This window comes from Catharus ustulatus, chromosome Z (genome assembly GCF_009819885.2).
Source record: "Catharus ustulatus isolate bCatUst1 chromosome Z, bCatUst1.pri.v2, whole genome shotgun sequence".
In the NCBI taxonomy this organism is placed as follows: domain Eukaryota; kingdom Metazoa; phylum Chordata; class Aves; order Passeriformes; family Turdidae; genus Catharus; species Catharus ustulatus.
In genome coordinates this window covers 61,942,483-61,948,960 of record NC_046262.2, presented here as the reverse complement: position 1 = coordinate 61,948,960, position 6,478 = coordinate 61,942,483, and positions in this window count along the sequence as shown.

Genomic DNA, 6,478 nt, shown 5'->3' with positions numbered 1-6,478 from the left:
CAATGGATAGGTAAGTGATCATCTGAGGTTGTTGAAATGTAGCCTCTAAAATACAATTTACTATACAATGACATGCTGGTTCACTTCTACTGCGCTTTGAAATACAAGTTAAAGGCACAGAAAATTTTCACAGTGGCACTAAAATTATGATTTCTTTAGCTACCAACATTGCAATGTCAGGACAATTAATTCTACTTCAAACATCATCATCCACAGCATGGATTTTTGTGGCTGTTACTAAGGTAACATAATTGTTGATGTGTATCCACAGCGGAGTCCAATATGTATCCCATGCCTCTGCTCTTAAAATCTTCCACAGAAATAGTTTGAATTTGCTTATGTCAGGGAAATAAGTATTACTAAATGCAAAGTATTGCTGTGCTGCCTTACTTCTTAGACATCTAGGGCCTCCTGTGTGTAATGTTGCATGTAACAGATTCAAAATGAAGGTTGCATACAAAACTTCAGCACACTTGAGATCTGTCTCTTCTGTAGAAAACTTAGTTTATGATATGCTTCTCTATACTGAAGTTCTGACATAAAACTCAATATGCTTCTATTTCTTTCACTATTATTAACTCTTATTTCTCCAAAGTTTTGCTTTCCCTCATACAAGGAAAAGCCAACTAAAGAGTATATAAAAATATTTAAATTATTTTAAAATTCAAGTAACTGTTCTTTCTAGCTTCAAAAATCTATTTTAACTCAGACTTTTCTCTTATAGTTATTTTTTTTAATAACACAACTTTTTAAAATTTCATTAACCTGATGCCTCACTGAAACAAGTAGCGAAGTAAAACTGAAAAATGTACAATATTTTTTCCCCATGCTATGTTGTTGTAAGACATAACCTGCACAGTATTAGAGCTCTTAGAGAAAATATAAAAGTCATTATTCTAGACGGTCTCCTATGAGACCAGTCTCCTCTTTAAGTCAAAGAACTGAAATTAAAAAAGTGTTTGAGTGATTTCTATGCTTTTGCTGTGATAGATACTTTTCACTGATAAGTCAGTCAGGTTCCTCAAAAGAAACTTTTGATAATATGTCGTTTGTGATTTTGGTGTTTTGGTTTGGTGGCTTGGGTATGTTTTTTGAGTAAGTGGCATCTCAAATACTGTCTGTTTTATTCAAAACTTTTCCAGATGCAGGACTTGGCCCCACAACCATTCCTTCTCATCTTGTGAAGTTTTCTTTTACGCAGTGCAGTCTGATATTAGTTTATTCAGTCTTCCTGTTAAGCATAGAGATTGCAAATTTCTGTCAAAAGCTGTTAGAAGCTAACTTGCCAAGCAGGATTGCTTACTGCCTTGATTATGATTTCAGTGATATTTACCACACATTTTACTTAACGGAATTTCCTTGTTCTCATCTTTTAAAAGTAATTCTGTATTCAGCTGAGATCCTTTGAGGTTGTCAGAAGACCTACGATTTGACAACTTCTTGATCAAATGCTCATCCATATACCCAGTGCCCAGTGTTCCCATTCATGCTGTGAACACTTGTGTGCTAAAAGTCTGTTGCTGCCTGACTGTTTTGCAGTGAATGTGAGCAATAAAAATAGTATGGTAATTTAAACTCATGGTTATAAATTACCATTAAAAATGGTCTCTTGGCAAATGAGCAGGAACACATCGCACCTCTGTAAAGAAAAGTATGCATAATAATGAGTGCACACCTATTTAAATTGCTTGGTTATCCTTTGACTGAGCGGAATCATTTCAGTTACAGCAGAAAAAACTGAAGCAGAAGGTTTTTTTGATAAAATATGGAAAAAGCAAAGAAAATTTATGAAATTATATCTAGTGACATTCAAAGGCAGTATCAGTAATTAACATCTTTTTGTAAACTTAACCAAAAAAATCATATTTGAGGAAAAAAGGAGTCTAAATACTGAAATTTTATATTATGGATTTTCTTTTGTTAAAAGTGTCCCTTAATTACAAAATAATGCAAGTTAATAAAAAAGATTTCAGAATTGGAACACTTTGAGAAAATATAAGGTTTTTTCCCAGTGGAAAAGATGTTAACATCTCCTAGAAGTGCCGCATCCTTCTAAAGAAAACATAATAACATCTTAGAGTAACCAGATTTTGAAAGTTTAAAATTACAGTAATTTCACGATTATAAGCCACACCATTTTGACTAAAATTTTGGTCCCAACCTGGAAGTGCGGCTTACACTCAGGAGTGGCCAATATATGAACAAAGTTCAGAAATTTCCCAACCCGGAAGTGCAAGCCATGGGCCAATCTGAGTTCGTGAATTGAGCACCTGCCAGTAAAACCTGCGATCATCTGATTGTTACAAATTGGTTACTCTGTTGCATGGTGGGGGGAGGCGGACTCCTGCCAGCAGCACAAGGGAAGGTGGGGGCTCCATCCTGCCAGTACTGTGGTGTGGGGAAAAGTGGGGTCTCACTCCTGCCAGCACCTCAGGGCAGCGCCGACCCGGGGCAAGCGAGCCGAATGGCAGTGGTGCAGGCAGCGGGCCGGGGCACCACTCTCCCGCTCCCCGGTGGCAGCAGGCAGTGGCGCTGCTCTCCCGCTCCCCAGTGGTAGTGGATAGCGGTTCTGATCTCCTGCTTCCCAGTGGCAGTGGCGAGTGGGGCCGGGGCCACTCCTTGACAGCCGCCTCAAGCGGGGCGGAGCCACTAAACCCCGCTATGGCGCGATTGTTACAAATTGGTTACTTTATTGTGCACGGATCCTCACTGGGAATGAAAGTGCGGCTTATAATCAGATGCAGCTTATAATCGTGAAATTACTGTACTTGAAAATATTGGTCCGGAAACTTAGTTTGATCTTACATTTACATGATCTTTGCAGCAAGTTCCATATTAAAATAAATTGCATTAGTTAATAATACTGCTCTAATGCAGGTAAAAATCTTTCTCAAGAACTCAGTGTCTACCTCTACACAAATGTCCTAACTTGTCTTTTTTCCCTGAATGCCAGCGAAAAAAGCAGTTTTCGCAATATTAAAATTCCCTTGCAGCCAGAGAGTAGATTGTCTAGTCCCTACATTTTCCTCTCTTATGTCTTTTTACTATGATGAAAATTCCCAAAAACAATATCTCACCCTGTATTTAAAAAATATGCAAGCATATAGCCAAACTGCTGTTGTGTAGCAAAAAGCTCTGGTCTGTCTATCAGGATAGGGAGAAGTCCACAAGCATCTGATGGATACATTTATCAATGTAAACCTGTTTAGCTCTACTGTTTCCAGAACTTCCTGTAGATATATTTGAAGAACAGATGGTATCCCAAACTAATTCTTTATTAACCTAGATGCAGCTAGGAATAAACAAAACTCATATTCTCTCAACTACTTAGTGCAGCAGAAGTGCCAGGTAGAGTATGGGAATACATTCCAAGTTAGTTTTCCATGGACTGACCATCCACTCTGCCTGGTATGTATTAGTATGATACGAAATAAAATGGGATTTTGAACACAAATATCCTACCAAAAGATCAACAGTAAACAGAATGACCGTTTCCCAGATTATTGTAATATTTGTGCCTATTGAGAGAGATTAGTGCAAGTCCTGGTGTTCATCTCTCCAGTCAAAAAGAGGAGGTGTACACACTAGTTACTGAACTCACAGGCAGAAAAAAGCCAGTTCTACTAAAGTAGATTGTTTTGTAGTGGTCAAATGGATGATCAAGATGTCAATACTCTTCTATATATTGAGTCCTTGCAACCTCTGATGATTACAGGCAAAATATTAATGTTAAAATGCCAATCTAAAACACTTCAAATTTTTTTAGTATTTCAGGAAAACTAAACTTATGCTCTCTTCTCCCAAGTATTATTTTTTAATTTGTTTTTTAAGCTCTCAAATCCTACTGAAAGGAGTTTCAAAACACCTGGTATGATAGTCAATTATTTTTCCATAAATCTCAGGTCTTGGCAACTTGAAGAAGTCAATGTGTGATAACGCTCTGAATTTACAGTCTTGCACCACACTAAAGCACTTAAAGCAACCTTAATTTGCAGGAAGAATGTGACTAAGAAGAAAGTATATGAACTTGGAGCTGGGAGTCCAAGAAGAACAAGCTCATGGACCTCATGTAGAGCACTGAAAATTCATGTATCATCAATCTCCCTGGCAAGTAACATCATTTAGGAGACAGTGACTGCTGAAGCTAGGATTCTATACTGTTTATGTTCTTTCTTTCCTGTCTTTCCAAATGTTTGTCAAAATTATCCTTTTTATTTCACTTTCGTCTTGACCCCATTTTTGTCGTCTCAAAAATTCAAGTCTGTTTTTGCTGTTTTGCAAAGATGCTCTAGGTGTTTCTACATGGACTAAGACTATGGAGCCGCACTGTGGCGGTATTCTCTACAAGCTAATCAGTTCTGTTAAAAAGCTGATTGCTTTAACTCTGCCTGTGCTAACGTGGGTGTCCTTGTTGTGAGACCACAGATATTTATTGGTTCATTAGAGATTTGCACTGAAGCCTCACACACATGCAACAAAGCATAGACATATCTTGAGTGCCTGTCACAGAACAGAAGCTCTAAAATGCTGTAAGGAAATACTGGGAAAGCCCACCTTTTTTTCCCCAATAGCTTTCCATTTGGTCTGACAATGCTGAAGTGGTGTGAAGAATTTTAACTGCAGTCTTTCTTTGTTTTCAGGTTCTTTAGAAAATGCAGTCTTACTACAAAGAGCTGTCACATTGATTTTGATATTAAATTCAGTAGACATAGATAAAACGTGCTTTTCTACCAGGCTTTCTTTACTGCCACCTTTTTCAAGAGCTTTTATGCAATAGTCTGTTTCTCAGTGAACAGAAGGCTATGTTGATCTCCTAATGCCTTTTAACATGTGCCTGCCTGCAAATGTCTGAAGTATTTGCAAGTAGCTCATTGCTACAGACTACGGCAAGAGGTAAAATATCCTCATACTACTTGTCCAGGAATTTCTTTCAAAGTTGATGCTGACTGGTTCCATATGTGATTTATCCTTGCCTTTTGCAAATCTGCTACTTCAGGAAATTAAGAAGTATCATGTAAGTAATGTTGAAGAGAAGTCACACAAATAGCACCAAATAAGAACTAGCATCTTTATCTAATAGGAAATACTAGATAATAGTGGTCTCTAAAATGCCCCTGTGTGAAGCAAATAATTCTCTTCCATTCCCCAGAAAATTTTAGCTAAGAAAACAGAGAAAGAAATGGAAAGTTAACAAAAAATGCATCAGACACTGGTTTTTTAGCTCTTCAGAGCCTATGATATCGTATGTTTTGCTGTGGTGGCATAACTTTTACTATAAAATATTAAAAAAAAAAAAAAATTACTAGGCTAAAGCGTGCTAAAGTAGAAAACCCCACAGTCAAACCCAGAAAGAGCCACTACATCCTTAATTTCTGCCTAACTTACAGCATTATATAAAATATTCTGGTTTTAATATTGTGTATGCCAATATCAATATTATTTTTTTTCCTAGATTTTAGCTTCTAGTACCAGATTCTAAATAATGTCTATCTTTCTTTCCTTTTTGTATCTGTATTCTCAAATTCTTTTAGAATTTGAATCTTGGACAACAATTGGGAGGAAATATTCTACTACTCACACTTTTCCACTTGACACTCCTTTAAGAAAAGAAAATACAGATTAAATTTTTTCCCAGTAACACAGGTATTGCTTTTGACGAGAGTAAAAATGCCTAGAAGGTGCTAAGAAGAGTCTTGATTTTAGATGCTAATTATTAGCCCTTTACCTCTATTAGTAAATTATAATGACAAGCCGAAATTAGTTGATCCTAGTTATCACTCATGTGAATGATGTGACCCTAAAACTACAATACTGTGAGTCTTGGTGTTTTGATGTTGCTTATAGGAATTATTGACACAGGAAAAATCTCTCTACTAGGAATATACACCAGCACACATATAGATGTGAGAAGAGAGAGAAAAAAATGCTTGTGTATTGAGATCAATAATCTGAATTATAAATATGATGGACACTGCAATTTTTAAAGAATTACACAATATGTACACCAAAGACCTAATTTAAATAATCTAAGAATTCAGTCATTCAGATAATCTTCTCAACTACAAAAAAAAATAGGTTTAACTTTGGTCTAGAACTCCAGATGTTTCTAAGAAGATCATCTGTCTTTCTCAGAACCTTCAGGTACAGCTTCTGCTGGGATAGCATGCAGGTGATTTGAAGAATTTTTGTCATATTTTGCAGAACAAAAGGTGATAACTATTTCATACACTGAATGATCATAATGGGATTTAGTTGGTTTATAAATTTAAAAAATATAGTCCTTTAAGTTCTTTTGGGCTATTCACATGTGAAATCTTAGTTCAAGATTAAGTTGCAAATTCTGTAACTTTGAAGTTACATTTTCTTTCTGATTATAACTCATTTCAGTTTCTGGATCAGTTATGGATCAGTGTATGACTTGTCCTGCCGTATACTTCACACAAAAAAAAAAAATGAACAGGTAGGTAAATTTTATATG